At 43.7% G+C, this 22,637-nt stretch overlaps 1 long non-coding RNA gene across 1 annotated transcript in view; it reads left to right on the top strand.

The window, feature by feature from the left end:
* LOC120899680 overlaps positions 1-19,078 on the top strand; it is a 60,599-nt gene extending 41,521 nt beyond the window's left edge. Inside the window, exon 2 of the long non-coding RNA XR_005739087.1 lies at positions 18,886-19,078. This is a non-coding gene — a long non-coding RNA (uncharacterized LOC120899680). The remainder of the gene's footprint in view (positions 1-18,885) is intronic.
* The last annotated feature ends 3,559 nt before the right edge of the window (positions 19,079-22,637 follow it).

Here is a 22,637-nt window from a genome sequence, read left to right as displayed (position 1 = left end):
AAACACTCCAATCGGTTTGCTTCGTTTGGAGCGAAACCGTAATTATGTTGTTAATTCCGTCCATTCAGCACTTGGTTGGTTCAACATACGAACGATGGATGGTGTCCCTCGCTGTTATGACGTTTGTTTTCACATTCACACCAGCGTTGGTTTGCTGTATAATTTGTCTCATTAATTATGCATCTACTTGTGCCGCATTACATTATGGTCTTTCCTTATCCGTGGGGCTCGTGTGGTTGGAATGTGTATTTGTTTTACGATCGTTAAGCGAGGTTCGGCTCTTACTCGATCGCTCAGGTCTTTTGTACCTAGAGTCGGTGTATTAGCCCGTACTGTACTTGATTAAGTACCCATTTGTGATTATCGGTAATAAAAGAAAAGAGATTGCACTGTAGCACATTCAGGATACAGCTATAAAACGGCTGACGGTGCTAAGCCATCTCTAGAAAATGGGCGATAATGATCATTATTTATTTCTGCAGAACATGATTGGATGGAAGAAAATTTTGATCATAAATCAAAGAAATCCGCATTACTACGCATTTCATTACTCACACCAAAGAACATAGTAGTTCAGATCAAGGCATAGAATTAAGTCATATTTCTAGCGTATCATGAATCTCATTCAAAAAATTCTTGTTTGGATGAAAGGTAATTGGAATTACTTAAAATACTTTGTTTCATATACCAAACAGCTCAACGAATATCCTTTGATTGATTAGTTTGGTTGACTAAATGACATAGTTACCAATCTACATGATATACAGCCATTGACTAAATCGTAAAGTAATTTAACGTCTTCCGAAAAAGGTTCGCCATGAACCGTTAAAGCCTGTTTCATTGCCTGTTTTTGTCATGTTTCGGGTCATCAGACCAACAAGCCATCACCAGAGCTCAAGAACGCATGTACTGTCATCAACTTCGGTGTGTCAATTTACTGCAGTTTTATTGTCCCGTGTGATACCATCGGCAAGATTTGAGGGATGCTTGGTCTTGGTCAAGCGTGCGAATGGCAAGCGCACATAAAGATCATCAGAACGATCGACGCATCGTCGCCGAAGAGGATGTTCAACGCGATGTAAGTAGCGTAATGCTTACGATTCACGCCACCAACCGACCGTTAACTGTTAGCAACGTCTGTCGACACAATCCAAAATCGACTAACAACAGTCGGCGAACCTCCTCGACAGTCTCCGACGTGTCCAAGTCTCGCCAAGCTCCATCGTTCGATCACTGCGCCATGATAAACCTAATGGATCGCAACCATACGATCTAAAGTGGTTTTATTTATTTTATTTAGCTTTTTCTTCTCTTCCTAGCACTGGTATTGGAATCTCCCTGACCGGCCAGTTCATCTGTTCCGTTTACTGATAGGAGCGGAACCAGGACCAGGCCAAATCTACAATCTGCACACATCGAAAAATGGCTGGCTTTGGTTGGTTTTTGGTTCGGTTTTTGACCGTCACACAGCTTAGATTGGAGCGTACTGATTGGGGAGACGCTTTTGGACGAGAGCTTATTTCAAGCCCTGACCAGGCTATTAGTCGACTGCTGAACTGCTTTTCTTTCTTTGGCGCTTATCAGATAGCGTTTCCTTCGATGTGGTTGTGCTAATGCCAGAGGTCCTTGACTTGTGGTGGTGGGGAGATATTATTCCACGGTGTTGTCCCAGTGGCGAAGACGGCTCGATACAAAGGCTGATGTGTGATAGCTTAACTAAATGGACCACGATGTTGGGCCATCGGGAAACCGAAAACCTTTTACTGTTGCCCGAAGCATTGACGTTGTGATAGGATTAGGTCGCGAGCAGGGTCGTGCTAATTAATAATCCGATTTTAATGAATCATACTCTTTGGTAAGTCGGGACAGAGTGCTAGCGAAACGTCTAATCAGTTGAATGCATTATTGGAAATGAAGTAAACGGATAGTGCCCTTTTGCTTTTACGGAAATTGAGGATGACTCTTTGATTTGTTTATCAGAGAACTTACTCAAACTACTTTAAGGAATGCGCAGCATTATTCAGCAATCATGAGAGTTACCACTATTTGTTACACAAAGAAACAGTGGAAATAAATCGTCCAAGACCAGGAACAATTTATCTTCTATTGGCGCCATTAAACGAGCACCTCAGAACTTGCCAAAGGCCACATTTGTTCGGCATCCACACGACAGACTCTTTTACTTTCTCTGCAGTATGGAAAGCGGGACATGAAGTCACCATGTCCGGTGTACGTTGGCGCGACAATTTGGTATTTTGCGATATATTGTCGCGATCAGCAATCCCTAAGCCGACGAAAAATGGTTTACATTTAGACCATATCATCTCTCCCTCTCTTTACTCGTTGACTTATCTCTTCAACCCTTCCTTTTCTTGTCTGCCTTTCGACCACATCCCACTCTGTCCAGTGGACGGAGCAAAACTAAAGATTTCAACGGCAGCAACACGAAGAGCCTCTGCTGGACCTCTCCTTTCCGTCGTTGGAGTCGGCTGGCGTTTGGCGCTCGGAAAAGAAGAATGTTATCAGTTCGCTTATCGGCATCCAGCACTTAAAGCAATAAATTACGGAAATTCTGCTCCGCTCGCTCGATCTGGGCCCGCCAGAACCACCTTCGGGATTTATGAAATCACTCTCGCAGTGCTCCCCAAACTACGCTCACGTACATACGCGCTTACCTTTGCGTTGAAAGCTTATCAGGGATTTATTTTCCTCGTCATACACGCTTCACCACGCTTCCCCTTCGTCTAGATCGCAAATGGTGATCCGGTGATAGTTTGTTCTGGACGGTGGCGAGAGGGGCGAGAGTAGCAACTGGAAGCAAAAGTAAATCCCGCCCTCAATTCTTGAGCAGCCGACTGTTGGGCTCCATCTCGCCTACCAAGAGTGAGATTAAGCTCGAACTGACGCCAGCTCTTGAAAAAAAGAGTCTAAAGCTATCAACATTATTTGATTAATCTTAAAATATTTCGAAAAGATAATCTGACGCAGAGCTTAGGTTGATAATGCCAATGATTTGGGTAAGAAAATATGTTTGAGGAAAGTCCTTGAACAAACTTCAAAATTAAATCGAAGATAATTCTATGTGATGTATTCAAAAGTTTAGAATGTTAAATCAAGTTTTGTGAAGAACAATGTGACTAAAGAGAAGCAATATTTCCCAACACTGTAGGTTTGAGTTTCTAACTGAAATCTTAAATACGATCTCGAATCCTCAAAACCAAGAAAGTAAGGTCTGAATGCAGAGCTCCGATTGGTTAAAAGATCAGGAACACCATCGTTACTCCACCGTTTGGTATGTAAACGATCGAACCCAAAAGCTGTTTCGCCCCAATGAGGCTGCGAAGAAGCAAACAAAAGAGCCAAGCAAGTACACGATTGTACGCAACAACAAACAAAAAAAGCTTTCATCTACCTCCCCGACCAAAACCGGATGAAAACAGACTGTCCGACTGAAAGTATGGCGATGGTGAGCGTTGGAGCACAGCATTTCAGAAAGCGAATGAGAAAAAGAGTTTGCTTATTCGGCCGCAATGGTTAGCACCGCCCCAATCGCGTGTACAGCACAACTTTGCACGCGATCAAGGCCTAAACAAACACTTTCAAGCAGTTCAGGTTGTGCGAGAGGTGCAAAATTGAAGTTGTTGTTGCATATGGCTTGTATCAAGAGTGAAGTATTGAATTCCAAATTTTCCCATCAAAGTGCGATATTGTTTTTTGTTTGTTATTTTTGATAAAATAAACGTGTCCAAGTAATTATAATTATACATATGTCGTTGACTTATCAACTTCAGTTTATGCTAAAAAATCCCAATCACGTTGTATCCCATCGTTTAATGCAGTAAAACCAACTTTCCTTCAACAACACATCACTTAAACCTGAACAATAGATACACCAAGTACACTTTTTATCTCCACACTACAAACGCTTATGTTACACATTCCTCACGACCGATGGTGATAAATTATCATCCAAGCGCCAACGCGAACGATTACAAACAACAACGAACGAGCATAGACGCCGAAGGAATCTATCCACCTGGTTGACCAGATTTTGATTAGTGTCGTTGAACAGACGTCGTTTTTTTGTGCCTTTTCAATGTATCAGAGTGTATGCGTGGTTTTGGGAGTTCCGTGTAAAGGGTTGCACAGGCTGCCGTTGACAGCGACCGCCGTCAGCACGATATCGATGCTGGAACATAAATCTTATGCTTAGACCACCTTCGCACCACCTTCACTGAGTTTGGTGGCTGATTTACATGCTTGCCGATATCACTGTACAGCCAGCAGTGGCGCAACATTCCTCGTTCGATTGACAGTGCAAAAAAATGGGGTCTGCTCGTTGGTGGAAAGTTTTGGACCAATCGATTGAGTTTGTGACATTTTACCGCTTTTCCATAATCGAACGATGGTTTATCGGGTGTGAGCGCGTGAAAATGGGAAGCAAAACGAGCGAAAAGAAAAGAATTACCCGTGAAAGGGATTGTTGGGTGTTGGTCGGTCGCTTATCTCAACCGACCACAAACAGTGCTGCTCGTGGAGTGGAATGCTTAGAGTTACAACACTGACAACTCTTGGCCGTCGTCTCAAGCAAGGTATTTGAAAGTGTCACCAGAAAACAAACAATCCTTCCATCATTTCCGCTGAAGGTAACTTTTGTTTCCTACGGAGAGCAATAAATTGCGACCAACTGATGGCCATCTCGAGTAGGGGTCAGGGAGCATTGATGGACAGCAAAAATAATTGCATCTAGAAGAGTTTCTGTACCAAGTGGGCTATAGAAAAGACTTCAAACATGAGAAAAACTCTAAATCTAAAAACTATTGTAGATGAGTTTTAATAGGCTGTAGCTGATACCAACAGGTTTTAGGGAAACATTTTTTTCCTGATTCGACAGAGGCTGTTAACCAACCAGGTTAAACAATACAGGTTTTGAATCATTTTGAAACAGCAAGCCAACGTAAAATACTGCGCAATCATTATGACGCATTTGTGATTAATTTAGTCTGATCGTGCTATTTGTTAACCTTATACTTAATGTGATATTTAAGTATTGTATTTTAATTTCCATACTGATAATTGTTAATAAATTGCGTTTTATTTGTTTGTGGCATTGTTTTCAACTCTTTTAAGAGCCTCGATATAAGAGGGTAGTGTAAAAGGGTTAGTTCACTAAAGAAATAAATATTTAACTTTGCCCCAAACGGATATGATGATAGATTTTGTGCTACCAACTCATCCGGATGGGGAAGCGTTGGTGATGCTGAAATTTATTGCCGATTTCCGACCAGTCTTGGGAGGAATATTGCCCAAGAGAAGGGATCATCTTTGATAGCAACGTTCTTTTTAGTAACCAACCAACCCTTCGAGTCTGCGCGGCTATGTGACCGTGCGTAAATTTCGCAACAAGATCCGAACGACCCACGGTCATATTGCAATTTAATGTTTCTTTTCGATATTTATCCTATTTTCTATTTCCTTTTCTTTCTTTTTTCTTTGCAGGTAAGTTTCGCGCGAAAGACAAAGAGAGAAAGATGGCAAACCCTTTTAGTCCAGTTGTTCCATCTTTCTGATCGATTGTTTCGTTAACGTGAGTGAAAAAAATGTTTGATTTATAGCTCGAGCTGAAGCGTTGGTTCAGCGCGTTAAACTTTGGACTCTACTGAGCTAGCATCGGAAATCATGCAAAAGATCATCAAATGTGTGTAATATCCTTTCTTCCCTTTTTTCCCATAAAATCACACTTTCATCGGGTACTTCAAAAACCCGATTACATTGCCAAAACCCCTTCGTTACATCCACATTTATCGTTCAAACAGAGCAGTATGAAAATAATCCGAACGCCAACGGTTTCCCGATAATGGAGTGTAAAAATTCGAACCTATCGAACGTCTTCATCATTATGCAAACAACCGATCCGACCGTGTTTTTACTCTCCTTTAACCAAGGAAGCAGCGGGAAAGCACTCGATCGTTGAACGATCCCATCCGGAAATGGAAAAGCTGTCGCCTGGTGCACATCCAAAGTCATGCATTTTTCATTCCCGCTCCACTTGCTTCCCGATTACTTCTTCTGGCGTTGGATACACACACACACACACACACACACACACACACACACACACACACACACACACACACACACACACACACACACACACACACACACACACACACACACACACACACACACACACACACACACACGAAAAAACCTTTCCGAATATTATTACGACAACGGAAATAAAATGTCGTCGTTTATCGTGTGCTCCCTCTCTCCCTGGAGCCGATGAAAGTGGGACGCTGGAACCAAGCGAGAAACGATATGTCGGATTAGGTGTCCTTCTTTATGCTTACTGCTCTGGTAGCAGTTTGCTGCTAGTAGCTAGGAGGAAGGAAGGTGCTGTTTAGAAACTCTATTTCTACCACACCGAGCATGCAACGAAATCACCATCCCCAAAAGGCTTCAAAAGTATCGCCATTCCCCAACAACAATGACACAGCATGAACACCACTTCCTGCTCACAGTGGGACATTCCTTCTATTTCGACCAAACCAAAAAGGGAGATGGCACACCAACTGTACGACACAGTGACGGTCGGGAGTGTCCTTTTATCTCGTTCGCAGTCGAACAAATCTTCTGCGATGCAGTTTTCGCTATAAATTGTGTGATACGAAATTTTATAAATAATATTTAACGTCATCTCACAGGATGCGTCCCCGGGGAGGAGTGCAATCTTGTGAAAAACAGGATTGTGGTTGGTGATGGTTTGACGTCTTCCCCTGCAGAACCAATCCCGAATCCCGATTCCTGTTGCAACGCAACGATAGGAAGGCATCGCTGCAGAAAGGCTTCCCTCCACTCGGTATCAGTTGGAATGCAGAGCCTTTTCTTGACACAACCTACGGAAAAGAAGACAACGGTGTTTTTCCTTTTTTCACTTGCACCAGAGCTGGTTGGTGTTTGCAGTTCGGTTCGTCTTGCTTCTTGCGCCGGTGACCACCAACACTCGGCGAGGAAGCGAGTTCTTTCCAACTTCTCGAGCTTCGACGGATCTTGAAAGCAGTGATTTCCTGTTTTACCATTCAACGAACGGCACGGCAAGGCTGGCAAGTCGGCAAGGAGAGCTATCAGCTCGAAGCACTGATAACCGTTCTCTGCAGCTTTGGATAGCACAAGACACTCACACGCGCGCGCCCACAGTGTTTGAGTGTAAGATGTGCATTCTAAGAAAGAGGATGCAGAGTCCGTCCGTGCTGCAGCCAAGAAATGCACTCCCGATAGAACAGGACCGAACAGGAGGGGGAAGGCAATGAGACGACGAGGAAATGATGATGAACTTTATGAAGCGTCAAACCGGGCAAAGGAACGTTCCGAACGAACTTGCATCGCCACTGATAACGACTCTAACGACGGTATGAGGACGTCCGTGGAATCCTTCCAGAAACACACCCGAATGCACGAGCTCGCTAAGAAAAAAAATAAATATAGCCTCCAAGCAGGGACGGGCGAGTGTCGGTGGACGCAGAGTGGAGGGAAATCAAAACCGGATGAAGCTTGAAACTTTGTTTCGCTAAACGACAGCTCTGTGGAGGGCTCTGTGAAGGCAGATCCTTAGAATGCTTAGTATCATGAAGATTTCCCGTTCTCGGTGAACGCATGGGTGTGTGAGTGTGTGCTGAAGCAAAGTTTCGAAATCTGCTCAATCATTCTGGTGCATCAGGATCTAGTGTGAATCGTTCTCGCCCGGCTCAGTCAAGGACCACTCGGTTTCCGCGAATTCTCACTGCCGCTCCATTGCATCAAGCTTATCATTTGTTCGCATAGACTGCGAGGTTGATTTTTGTTCCAACCCTTTAGAAGTCCTTTTTTCTCACACATCGTTATCCTGAAATGCGCTGAAGCATTTTTTTCTCCGCTCTGCTCTCTATCGTCTTTACGGTAAAGTGGCCACCGGGAATGAAGCGTCCTTTGCGTATCACTTGCGGCTGACTGGCAGGAACGGCCACCGCTACGATTGAATGTTAATCGAAAGGCTTCATGCGAATTAAGGAAGAGACTCGGTCGATGGCCACCTCATTCTACCACACCAAGTGCACAATCTCCTCTCAAGAGTCATCCAAATCATCGGCTGCATCTTGCACTCGTTCTTTTATTTTAAACCCCTACATTTTTCCTCTTTTTCATGATTTCCTCATGCCAGACATCGTCTCGTTTACTTTCTTCTTCCGTTTCCGTTCTGTGCTGATGCACTAACTGATGTAAAACTGCGCCCTGACTTCAATTACCTTCCTCTCGTCGGCAGCATGATTGATCGCTTGAAGAGGAAATCGATCCAAGCCGATGATGTTTGCTTTTTCGATCAAGCACAAGCTGGGTGGTCGGTCTGACGCAAGTGGATGGATTTTGAGCAAGTAGAAGAGCTTCCTGTGTCGTTGCATCCTTTGACTGGTCCATTTCCCTTGCCCTTGGCGTTGCAGTCATTTAAAGCAAAATTGACACCATCACGACCGATTGATTGAAGTGTGTATCCGTGATGCTGGTGTGGCTGCTGATAAGAAACGGAGAACTAGTCGTTGTTCGTGACTTTCTTGTGACTCATGGTTTTAATAATCGTATATGCGTATAGCTTTGTTTTAATACTGTTTGCAATTGCTAAACATTCTTTGTTCCAATTACAGTATCTTGCAAGACGAGTTCTTTAAATTTGTGAGTCCTCTAAGTACGCATTTTAATCAAGTAAATCATTCAAAACGGCCCTTTGCTATCAAACTATCGTACAACGTTTAGTTTATCTCTTCAAACATTCATCAAACTTTCCTTTCAAACGCTGTCATCACCAACATTCCTCTAAGGTTATTCGGAAATGCAATTTTTCCGGAAAAGCCTTGCAAAAACGTCAAACACTCTGCCTAACGGGTCAGAAAGGTCGTTTCCTAAACGGTGCGTACATTTGTCAAGTTCTCTGGAGCAAATAGTCAAAAGAACCACAGCACACAATCCTTTACTTCCGTTGTTTGGACCGCGAGTCACCACTTTTTGTCCCGACTGACACACACTTGCAATGCAGCCCGCGGACGATGTTTGAAGTTCGGTGCATCAAAGGTCGATTACAATTGACCCGAACGCATCTCTTGTTGTCCTACTCGTGCTCTTTCCCTCCTTTCTGTCTAAGTATTGACGATATTCCGCGAAATTTGTGCAGAAAAACCATTGCCTACAGGGAACTGCAGCTGCATTTCGCTCCAATGATCCAGGCGCCAACAACAGGAACACCATCCAGGACCGTCAGTTAGCTTGAGAGTAGACGACTCCAACAGGACGGCATAAAAATGAAACCGCGACACCACACAAGAAACGCGCTTTTCTACTGCAACAGCTAGACAACGAACGCGCAATGCGACTGCAATCACGCATTTCTCATCGAACGCATCCTTTGCTGCGTTTTTCCCAACCCAAATTGAACACTCGTTTCCGTTCGTGGAAGCTGCACTCTCGCTGTACAGTTCAGGGTGATTGTAAAGGGGCGATTGTCAACGCTTCCAGTCCCCGTCCTTCAGAAGGAGCTGCGCTGGGTGGTAAAATCGAACAGACCGGCGTTCATTGGAGCGATGGATGGTTTGATGAATTTGATGAAACATCACCGCTGCTATGAACCAAGGCCAGAGAAGTTTGTTGGTAATCGAACGTTCGACGAGTTAGAGAGTTCCTCCATCATCGCCATCAACAACAACGAACGAACAAACAGCAGTGGCCAGAAGGACGACGTTTCGACGGATATCAATTGAAACTCGCTCGTTGGTCGTTGCCATGGACGGTGGAATGCATTCATGGTGCACCACGATGCACCGACCACGCGGTTCTTCCGGCACAATGATGCGTTGTGTTGTGTGTTGGAGTCTGGGCTGTTGTTTGGAGGCATTTTTTACGTCGATTCCACATCCTTTTCTCGTGACTATTTGGGGTCTCTTTCTTGTGGATGGAAATTTCTCTTGCTCTCTCACAACGAATCTTCAATGTCTCACTGTGTTGTTATTCGCTGTACTCCTTCCACCATGACATGTGAGTGCAGCAAATCAATAACTGAAAGGATTTCGCGAGAAGGCATCATGTCGTCCCAGCCTTGTAAGTAACCAAAAAAACACGAATCAAAACAGACATACCACCGGCATCACACTCTTTTCGACAGTCGAACTCTATCGGTAAACGGACTTATCGCTATCGAATGTCATTGCCTCTGATGGAAGCCGACCAATACAATAGGGTTGGAAGGGTTTTTCTTCCCATTTTTACACCATCCGACCCAAAACGTTATTTGCTTCTATCCTGTCCCAGTGATGACAAACGTGGACGAGGTTCCACCCACCAGGGTTGTCTCGGTTGACGTTCGGCGAGATTAGACATCCGGCCCGAATGCGGATGGATGGACACGTTTGTCCGCTTTGAGAGTTTTTTTCTCCTGTTTTTGCTCCTGTAACGCTCGTCCTTCGGATTTCTGCCTTCAATCGTGCCCGGTCAGTGCATCAATGTAGCGACAGTTTGAATGCACAATGCTGGTTGCATTTCTAATCAAATGAAAACTCCCTTTTTTGTCGGTGTGTCTTCTCGATATCGACGGTTGTCAGTCGGTCCGTCAAAGCTCGCTTATCCGCATACGTCCAACTGATAAGCGCCTGCCAGCCTCCATCTCTGCTCTTCTGCTACAGAAGCTCCATGCAACGATGCAGTTTACAATTGTGGCATCCGGCAAACGACGAACGTCAAACGGCAAAACTCGACATCGATCACACAGGCAGCTAGGCGTCTCCATGACAGTGAAGCGTTTTAGTTGCGATAGCGTGAATTCCTATTTTTATTCCGCCTTTACGTCACTCTTTTCACACGAACTGTGTGACGCTTTTTGTGGTGTTGAAGGCTTGATATCTGGCATGTAGTTGAAATCAAGTTTATTGTCTAATTCCATTATCTCATTTTACAGCGGGATTATGATGGGGAGATTTCGAGATGAGCCTTTTGCTTCAAACTTCAGTTGCTGCTCGCTCCGGTTTGAATAAATCCGATCGCTAAACACTGATAGTGTGTACCAGAAATCCCACCTTGTTCTCTTCTCGTGAACCGTACTTGCCACTTTGCAAATGCGATTTTTCGCGACACTTAAACGTCACGCACTGTCAGCAGTTTGGGACTTTGAGGTGGCTTTTGAAGGTCAGCGATGGGGCGTTAACCCGCATTTCCCGCTCTGCGATGGTACTTTGGTCCCGCTCAGTGTGGCTGGAAAAGGGTTGATAAAGTTTTTAGTGATTTTTAAGCTCCAAAACCAAGTAATGTAGGGCGGGTAAAGGGTTGCGGGTTAAATCCGTGCTTAGAGAGATCTGGGAGATTATGCAGGTTTGATTATGTTCGGAGCAGGAGAGCTAAATGTTAAATGACGGTTGCCAATTTTACGATCATTTTTGGCCCAAAATGATATTTTCTCGGCAAAATAAAAATGTATAAAATATGATAAGAATGCGGAGGAGATAAGTTTTCAATCAAAGTTTCTCGAGGATTCATTTCTCACAAAGAATAAATAATCATTTCTTATGAAACAATTCCATTCACTTAAACAATTGTTGAATTTCTTTTGACAATGCATAAAACGCCCCAATTTCAATGCGCACAGTTTTAATTTCTTTTCTAATGGCCATTATCCGCCGCCCATCCCAACACGGAATGAAAACCATTAAACCAGATTTCACCGATTAGCATGCCAAATGCCGGGGACAATTTGCTTATTTAGATGAGCGAAATCATTCCGCCATCAACGTTGGCGTTTTTTAATTCCTTCCTCCCATCAACACGTGCTGCTTGGTGGCCGTGCTTATCCTCCCTTCCGGTTCGTTTGCCTTCGGTAGTACTTGAGGACACTAATGTGGCGTGCGACGAGATTCTTTTGAGGGATAGAAATTAAAGACTCCCACTTCAACCGTAGCACAAGGTGACCAAATGTTCTTTTTTAATCGCCACGGCACCTTCCAAACCGCTGAGGAAACATCACCGACTGGCTACCATTTTAATTACAAACGCTTCATTGCCATCGTTTATGGTGCTCTTCCTCTCTCGCTCGCTCGTTTGAAGTAAAGAACAGTATGGGTCAAAATTCTTGTTTTTTTGGTTCTATTTGTTCCAGAAAAAAAACATCTTTAACTTTCCGGCGTTTTATGGCAACGCATAAGGGTGACCTCGAAGGATATAGCTAGAAAAAAGGACACGCAGTTTTAAAGGCAAAGCAGGTGGTTCGGGGTGATCATTAAGATGTCGTTTTATTTACCATTTTCACGATTAGCAGTATCGCAACCGACGGTGTCCGAAGCGGTCCGAAAGGTATGATTTTAAAACTGCTTCTTATCGCGTTCACCTCGCCCTCCCATGTCCTCTTTTTACCCGTCCCGTCCACTCTACATGTCCGGAAATGAACGATACCAGCCATGATCCATCCTCAGCACAACCCACCCCGGTCTGTGTTTCGCCCATCGAGATTGTGATGGCGACGATGACGCTGATGATGATGGAAAATGAGAGGATTAAAAAAGGTGCACGATGCGATGGAAAATATCATTCGTTTATCATTTTTTATGACCACTCCCGAGCCCTTTTTCCCCTGTGTTATTCCTCTCGCACAGTCCATCGGTGGAGCAACACTGAATCTGTGTTTATACTGCATCATCGTTTGCTGTCGGGTTTTGATAGCGACGTGGACGAGTTTTAACTGCCAGAAAAGTGCCAAAAAGAATGAGATAAAACACGCGAATACACTCACACACAACCACATTTGCAGCAAACGACTGGCCAGTCACACACAAGAAGTAAAGTGTTACATGCTTGTTGTGGCGTACGCTTTATCTACTGGCCAGGTGAACACATCCTGCAAGGATCCATCGTCCTCGATGCTCCCAAAAAGGAGTCCACCCTTTTGCTTTGGCTTGGCGTTTGCGAAAAACCCGACATTTTCCTTCTCTTTCGTCGCTCATCACTCACCAGTCTCGGCATCCTTCCCAAACACCCAAACAGACACCGTGTGGATAAGTGTCTGAGAATGAAACGGAAATTAAATTTGATCCATTTGAGAAGATTATCGCTTCCTTGCCAGTAGTAGAGCCGGATGACGGCAACCATCCCTCCGGAGTCTCTCGTGACACTTTGTCGTTGTCCTCCCGAAAAAGCCACTCCCTCGGTTGGGCTGAAGGGTTTCACCTTGGAAGGGACTGCCAGACTCCGGAAGGATGCTTTGTCGTTTGGACAGCTGTGAAACACCCAGTGCCGCTCGTGCCTCGGCTACTAATGGGTGTCGGAAATGGGTTGGAATTCTTTTACACCATCGAGGACAACGACAGGACAGCGTTTAGAGCGAGAGATTGAGTAGTACGCGAGTGATCGTGTTGGTAATACGAAGGAGTGCTTTTTGTCCCGATGCTTTTCGATGGTTAAATGATAAGCAAAAAAAGAAGCACGTAGGATCGATTTACTTGTACTCAATAATGTTCTTCCTAATTGGTTCGTATCGGTTGAGTTATAAAGAATTTATTTATTTTTAAAATTTACTGATCAAAATTAAATGATAGTTAATGTCTAAATGAAAGAATACTGTAAGGATATAACACCGTTCTCATAATCTACTAATCAATAAAATATTCGTCATAAATGTAATTTGCAAGCAGCTTTTCGACAACATGCAAACCCGTTAATGGTGTATAAATAAGCAGTAAACCATACTCCAACCCATCCTTTTCTACAATATACCTTCCTTCCAAAACACGTTTACATCTCTCCCAAGACTGTAAACCATTTTCATGCAGTTAACAAAGGGAAAACTTTACTTTAAATACATCAAACCGCAAAGGAAGACGTCTTCCCAACACAGCTCATTCTCTCACATTTGGCCCGTCGCTGGGCGACATTTGGTTGGCGAACGAGCCCGTTCGAGTGGCATGGTGCCGGAGAAAAGGGTACGACCGTCACCAAACCCCGCTGCTACGTGTGTATTGGTGTGTGGTTTGTTTTGATAGCCTCTTAATAACATTATATCGCTTTTCCAGTATCAGCAATCGCACAGCAACAGAACTGCCGTGTGTTCCCAGCACCACATCGCGACCATTCGTGTCGTGTTCAGCATCCTTTCGCTCGTCCTCTCTGGTCTCAACTCGTCCTCCACCCTGCCTACCAACTCATCTTATCTTCCACACACCAGCTTCATCATTCGGTCAATCTGTGCATGTGTGTGCTTGTATGTATGTGGCTGTATGTGTGCGCTGAAGCAGGATTGCCGTCCTTATCAATGTCCTTTCCATCGGCGTAGTGTGTACGCGCGTGTTTGTGTGTTTCCTCTCCACAGAAGGACGCGCTCAAAGTGTTTGCTTGATCGTATCCTGGTCGCGAGTAAACGTAAACAAACTACACCCACTACTCCAACCCAACCCGAGTCCTTGTCGCACCAACCAGGATGAGTGTGTTCGCTGATAAGGCGCAGTCTTGGGTGAAGGATGGCAAAATCTTAATCCACTGTTTCCTTCCCACGAATGGGAAGCCACTGGGGAAGCGCGCCATTCATCAGATTAGGGCTAGAATGCTTACCTTGGCGTAGAAGTTGGGACGTGCCGCGGTCGGTAATATACGACGACCTCAACGAGGCACCATTTCTGTATTCGTTTGAAGGAAAAGAACAGATTTTGATCTGAAGGATCCGTACGTGATTGAAAGCGTGTGATAGGGATAAAAAAGCCAACCAAACATGAAACCGTTGAAACAAATGAGAATGCACTTCATCATACAGGCATTTTAGTCTTTTTGGGTTTCACAGTTAATGATACTGCAATAAACGAGATACAGAGTAACAACACGCGTTATACCTTCTCTGGTTTGTTTACGTTCCTTTGCTGATAAAGGATACAAATTTTAAATGGTGCCCTTTTGTCTTCAATTTTTCTCAACATTATGTCATCCCTTATATTCTATCCTTCAAGGTTATTTCACCTACATTTCCTTATGTCATTCTTCTTGCTAGAGTTTGATTGTCTTTTTTGTTAGAAATTTTTCCAAAAACTTTAGCTATCTAGACTACTTGTTTAACTACTTAAAATGAACCAAAATCTGAGGCGTTAATTCAATAGTTATCTGGTTCAATGTTAAATGTAAGTAAGATAAATGAAATAAATATTACAGACTTAAAAAAACTCCACAAAACCCAACGTCACCCTCGACAGACGCATAAAACGAGAAACCCCCAATAAAAATTACACCCAAATATTGCTTGTTATGCATACGGCACACCGAAGAATGGGTTTTTATCGCACACTTTCCATTCATTCCAGCAATCTCCAGCTCACATCTATCATATATCCTGCTCCGTCCTCCATCCTCTCCACCCTTCCGACCCACCCCTCCGCAGGGATTGTCTGTCCTCATCACCATCGTCCCAAAATGGGGTTCCTTATCTGCCCGCCAAACAGACGGAAATGTATTGAATCGCTCCCAAATGCATCGCTGGTCGCATATCTTGCGTTCACTTCCGCATCGGAATCCGTCTGTCCCTTTGGCGTGTGTGTGGTGGTGTGAGCAGGCGAGCCAATGTCGCTGTGAGTGTGTGTGTGTGTGTGCGTGTTTGGAAGGATACATTTCGACCACCCGCTCGTTGGAACGATACGCGTTTTCGGTTGCTTATCTGTCGTCGACGATCGGCATTCGCAGAGCTTGCCGATTTCAGTCCGGTAAGAAAAAGATGAATGAGGATCGTACCGTGCTAAATGGGAGAAAAGAGAGAGAGAGGAAGCGGCTGAAGCTCCAAGGTTGGGAAGGAATGGATAGAAGCGTTTGAAGCATGGCGACGATATAGTCCCGATGAGATAGTGCGCGAATCGTGCCAGCACTTTGCAAACGATGGTCGAATCGGGAGCCGAGAAACGAGCCATATCCTTGCGTGGTATTGCCTTCGAAGACAGGTGAATATCCTTGCGAAAGGAAGGAGCCGAGAAGGAGGAGAAGATTGAAAGATAACAAACAAGCTAGCATTGCTGTGTGTGTGTGTGTGTGTGGGGTGATGTAGCACGAGCAAACGACGAACGTGCGCGATAAGCCCGTGGACAGCGAGGAAAATGGGTTTTCCCTACACCCGAGCGCGATAAGGAACTATGTTTTTTCCATCCGTACCGTGCTGCGATCGAGACGGTCGAGACACGCAGCGTAAAGAAGCCATTACAGTAAGAGTGAGAGCTACCGAAAGGACGGCAAAGTTGGAAAGTTTACACACGAAAAAAAGCTACGAAAAAGATAAGGAAAAACATCGACAGGACCTACAACATCGACCAAGAACAGCAGTAGATAGCGAAAGTAGATAAAAGGCCAAAAACTTCCCCAACACGTTTGGTGAAAGAAAAGCACGCCAAGGAAAAAGGAAAAGCGCCCTCTACCCACGGACGCAATAGATAGCGAACGGATCGATAAGACGCGCACTTTTGCCTGTTCGCTCGGTAGTACGATTTATCATGACAAAGGATAAGAGCGCAGGTGGAAATGGCTTCCCCCCCCCCTCCATCACAGTACCCTCAACGAATCACTAGATCTACAAACACAGACAAAAAACTCCAAAACTGCGATGTAGAAAAGATAGATAGCGTGCTATTTCCTACCAGCAGAAGTATGAAAGCATTGAGGACGAGCGACACGGGCGAGACGAAATGAGATGGATCTCATGGTATCGTTCGTTCGCTGGTTCGTTCGGAGAGTTCTTCGTTTGTTGCATGAATTTTGATCTTATCGCCAGGGACGTCGCCATCGTCCACCGTTCTGTTCCGTGAGTCCTTTCGTTGGGTGGTCGGTTGGAGCTCGACACAACGAGACATTTCCCGGACGGAAGAGTTCCCGGGGCGCGATAAGCAAACGCACCATAATGTGTCCCCAACCGTGTTCTGCCACGTGACGATGTTGTCGGACGGCAAGGACGATTCGATGCAGCGAAATCCCAAACACATACACACACGGCCACGGTTCACGGATGCCATGTCCTGGCTTTTATGCATACGAGTCAAAGGGACCTTGTTTGGGTGGGTGAGATCGTCGAACAGTACCGGACCGGCGGAATGTCCTTATCAAACAGCACAGATCAACTGAACGTTCCAGTGGGTCAGGTTGTCTCGGGGAACTTGCGAGGACCCGGTCCGACATTGCACTATCACCGATTCGCCATCGCCATTTGTAGCGGTAATCAGCGGCACTCTCTGGAACTCTGGAACCGTGGCACCATTCCTCCTTCGTTGCCATTTCCCTAGACACTCTGTCCGGTATCTACGTTGTAAAATATAATAATATCGCTATCAGTTTCCATCAATCAGGATCCAGGTCAGTCGATAGAAAAGAGGAGAGCGTCAGAGGGAAGGAACGCTCCAATATAATGGCTAGTGGAGGCGCCGTTTCTCGCATCAAACAAAACTCCAAGCGAAGGACGAACTTTTCCACCATCGACGGTATTTCCGTTCGGCGAGTGAGCGGAGGTGAGACGAATGGGTGAGCTCGAAAGCGAGATAAGAACCTCTTTTTGCCTTGGCTTATCAGTTGCTTTCAATCTTTCGATCCATTCGCTTGGTTTTTCACCTTTCTGATTCTGAAGCAGGTTTGGACTAGCCAGCCCGACGGTAGGGACACAACAAGGAAGGACATTGACGGAAGTGAGGGAAGTTCTAGCCGAAACAAATGATATCCTACCGCCATGCACAGCGCCTACATGCGTTGCTGACTGCGTAGAGCACTGAGGGTATGTGAACGACTCCATAGTGTGTTGGATTCAACGTACGAAAAGAGTTGAGTGGACGTGGAGGTGGGTTTATCCGCGATTCTACCCCGTGGCTCTTGATTGATGGCTTATGATAGTCGACCACCACACGTACAGGTGCATCAGTGATTTTGGATTGCATTTTGGCATGTTCCCTACTTCGTCCTAAGCATGCAATTTGCGAGCCCCTGTTTTGTGGCTGATTCTTCCAAAATCATCACCCTCTGGTACGGTATCCTCAGTCCTTCCAATAGTCTGATTTCGGGACCGAACCCAGATTCTTCCCAAAAAAGCATCAACATGACCCTTGGAATGGCTTTTATGGTTGATCGGACAAGCTCGATAACGGCTGGACCGATCGATCGACCCCACAAAACCCTTCCAACCCTGCAACTCCCTTCGTCCAGCTCGTGACATTCGTTCTGGTTTCGTTTGCGTCCGATAACGAACAAATCTTCCTATCAGCGTCCGGGTGCGTCCATTTTGCCGAGCGTCAATTATCGGGTACCTAGGACACGGGGGAGGCACGGTGGGCAAGGATTCGATTATCTCGAAATGTCCAAAACCCAGGCACCGGACCAGACTTCTGGAGCAACGTTTCCAACGAGTCCATCAGTGGAAAGGGACTCATTTTTGGGTGGGAGCACATCGGGGACGGCTCTTATCGTGGATCTTTCAACGCTACATTCTTCTCGAAATTTTTGGTGCACGTTGCAGACGAGCTTTCCTATGTTAGAAAAATTAAGAAGATTAAAAAGAGGGAAAAAAAAGATAAAACGCCTCGCTACACTAAAGCTCACCCCATTGCAAGATCAACTGCGTTCGTAGTTACGTGAAGTATCTCGTATGTAATGCACGAATGATTGTACCGGTGCGTTTAAACGAGTCAATTGAAGAAAATTGTTCATTTTTATTTATTCCATTTGTGATGGAGAGTCCTAGTTAATATTGTTAATGCTCATAATATTTGTTGCGAATGATATACGAATGTATAGATTGATTGATTTACTTACTTAGTTCCTCATTTGTCTTGATAAAAAATTTTTTCAATAAAATAATTGTTTCTCTTCATTTTTGTCTGTTCACAGAGTCTACAAACGTCATCTCTAGCCAACAAACTATGTTTAACTACGACAGCAGGGACTAGACGACAGTGAACAACCAACAGAGGGAATCAGTCGTGGAATTTTGAAGTTCAAAAAATAAACCACATAAAATAAACTAAATTGTTAAGTTTGCGTTTTTCCACTTTATTAATAAAGAGTTCAGTTAAGAGTAGCATTTGATTGCCTTGTTCGTTACTGATAATTTTTATGTATTACTGATGACAATGTGCTTAAACAGGTAAAATTCAAAGCAATAAAAAAATCCATTTTTAACGGCTCTTCAAACGTTTCCGTTAATTCGACTAATCGACATTATCGTCAGTATCGCCATTTGAACTTTGCCTACTATAAAACAGATGGCGCTAATGTCATTCGGTAGGTTGTATGCAACTTGCAGCTTGCAAGGTTGTTTGGCAAATTGTACGCATATGTAGTTTTCCTGTTTTGACAACAGGTAGCGCTATCAAAGTTCTCGTTCACAGAGCACGCAACGTCAGTTGATTTAAGATATTCGTTGCAATGGCATGTTTCCAGTTTTACATTTCGGCTTTTGCTACTGCTTTTGTTTATTATGTTGTATATTAGTACTTCTCAAAAACTTGAGCCTAATAAAACATGTAGTGATCATTAATTTGTTTTATTCTTCAATGATATTGAGTAGGATTCAAAATAAGGGATTTACAGATTAATTTAAAACAATTTCAATTACAAGAATATATATGAACCATATGAACCACCATAAGAATATATATGAATATGAAGAATATATATGAAAAACCATCAAAGTCAAACCGCAAAAAATGACAATATTAGAGATTAGTGATAAAAATTGATCTTTTTCATATTTGATATCCGTATACAGCTTTGTCACTCTTTTCACATTGAAAATTTACTCTTTGATATTTATTTAGCCAAAAATTACAAACAAATTAATTACAAATTCGTTTAAACTATCACATTGTACTATGATATCTAGATTTATCGTATCAATGTAAAAATCATATTGATTGTTTCTGCAGTATCATACTTCCGTGGATATGTGTATACAGCCTTGGCTCATGAGCACATTGCGGTGATTGGTTTCCGTTATGTGTGTGATGACACTTCCATCAAAAGGTTCAACAGTCATCAAGCCTTATCCGATACACTGTTATCAGCAGTAGACCGATTATCTCAACAACACTCCTCTCAACTGAATCGGAAGTGATGAATGGCACACTATTTTCTACGCCTCTACCACACACAAAACAGTACTATTTGATGACATCGGAACCTCCCCTCTGCCGGGAGTTTTCAATGCAGACGTTCCAAACCGCAACCAATTATTGTGAAAAGAGTGTAATTGCCGTATTTCTTTCTATTCAAACGCCACACTGCCACCGCTCCCCCCCCCCCCTCCCACCATTGGACTATTTTCTGCGCTGATTCAAAGCGCATAAATGAATTCTATCGAAGAACCGCCTCTTCTTACGCTTACGGTAAAGTCAAAGACAGACGGACAGACGGATCGTCCATGCGGTAGGGAAGAGGAGAGTGCCCATGATTGCCTGGGTTTTCGCTGCGCTGCTGCCCAGCATAATAGCAGCAATCATCTTAATGATGATATTTTCACGGTGCCTTCAACCTCCGGATATCCTTTGCTGCCCTTTCTCTCCTGGTGTTAGAAGTTGTTTGCCCGCATGTTTGCCGCTCTTCGCCACACTCTTCCCAAAAGGGAAAGAACCGCAGTCAATGGGGCATCTACTGCAGCGGTAGACTACGCGAGCACTAGTGAGAAGATGTGACTTTTGCCGAAATCTAATTCCGTTAAGCTGTGCCAAATGGAAGGCAAAGTATTCCCCACAACAAGCGAGCGCCTTTCAACGTGGCCCAACACGCCTGCCGATGGGGATTTCCCTCGACTAGTGTTAAAGTCCGCAATCCGCAGAACTTCTTTTTGGTTACGCTTGAATGTTTATGGGTGTGTGTGTGTGTGTGTGTGTGTGTGTGTATGTGTTTTTTTAATCTCTCTATGATGGTGACCTTTGATGACAGGGAATAGACAGTGCAAAAAGTAGGTAGTGTGGTAGTGATTCGTAAGAGTAAGTTTGAAGAAAGCCAAATTTCCCGTTTCCGCGCGCCGCCTTGTTCTGCATCATTAACGTTGAATTGTGCTGCACAGCACTTGAGCTGACACGAGTGGATAACTGCGCGCACGAGGATATTTTCGTCTTTGTATCGCGACGGCTGGGGATATTGAAAATATATATTCTGCCTTTGAAACCCTGCTGCGTTTCCGCTTTTGCCAGATAAGACGGTGCTGTTTCCAATGTACAACTTTTGGGTAATGGTTGGAATGGGTGAGGAATCGTTTTTGGTTGAAAAGAGTGCGTGGAAAGTTTCGAAAAGGTGGGAAGCTGTTGACAAATGTTCATACTATTCATAGTGCACGATACAACGTGGTAGAATAAAAACTACTTGCATCTACTTTGATACATTTGGAAGAATGAACACTACTTGCGTAAGTAGATAAAGTTTTGTTTAATGTATAGTGTGTACAGGCTCTTTAGAAAATAGCAAAATAAAATCGTTTCTTTCTTAAAATTACAAATGTCTCACTTAAGCCATCATTTCTGATCTACTTCTTTGCAGTGTCGCTTTTGGAACCACATGGGCTGCCATAATCAACACCCAAAAGTCATACTATTCCTGTTGGCGCACGAAATCAACATGGAATGCAATACGGCAATACGTATTCACACGCAGGCTTTCAGTACTTATTGAAACTTCACAGTTTCACATATCACATATAATCGATCCTGGACGCTGATGCAGCGAGCAGACGGTCAGAGACTGGAATTGATCCCGTCAGATGCTTTAAGAACGTGTGCGCTACTGAGTAGAGCAAAACCTTTTCATACCTACTTTCGTCCTTTAAACTTCCATGCATGTCTGATGTTGGTAAAGCATTAAAAAGTGAATGAATTTATAATAATTATTTACTATTTACCTCAACGAAGCACTTAACATATTGTTGTGACGAGTAGAAAGCATTCTTAGGCACTCAGGAGCTGCGCGCCTCGGAACGTGAGTGTGTTCGAGTTTAGCCAGAGATCGCCAGGACACTCTCGTATAAGCGGTCAAGCGAGTAGAAACGCGATTAGGAAAGAGCGAAATAAAATAAACCTGTTTGTTGTATAAGTAAAACGCGTGTGTTAAGTGTAATCTATCATGAACCACCCGAAAACGTAACACGTAACGTAACACACACATATTAAATAATATAGAAAAATATCGACAAAATAAACGCATAAAAAATATGTAAGAAAGTAATGCAAATAACTTATTAAAATTTAAATATATAAAATTAAACAAACCGGCTTGAAAGTCGTCATATACATCTGAAAAATAAAAGAAACAGAATAAAAGATAGTAAATAACACAGGGAACAACAATAATAGAACAAGTCATAAGAGAAAATTCACGATAATAAACAAAAAATGTAAGTGCTGTAAAACAATGTTTAATAAACGAGAAATAAAGATCAAAAAGTTCATAGAAAGATAGTTGAAAGTGCTTTCATTTAAACAGAACAATGTCATGATAAATGAGGAAATACCACATTGCTTTTGAATGTGTTTACCGTTTGTTGTTGGTAGTTTAAATACATGAGAAAGAAATAACTATTGAATTGAGATGTTGTCAAACACAATGAAACAAACGAAGCAAAGCAAAAGGTTTGCAAATATCAAGAA

The sequence above is a fragment of the Anopheles arabiensis genome, chromosome 3 (assembly GCF_016920715.1).
Source record: "Anopheles arabiensis isolate DONGOLA chromosome 3, AaraD3, whole genome shotgun sequence".
Classification (NCBI taxonomy): Eukaryota; Metazoa; Arthropoda; class Insecta; order Diptera; family Culicidae; genus Anopheles; species Anopheles arabiensis.
The sequence above is the reverse complement of the archived record's forward strand: the minus strand, read 5'-3'. Positions and strand labels throughout refer to the sequence as shown.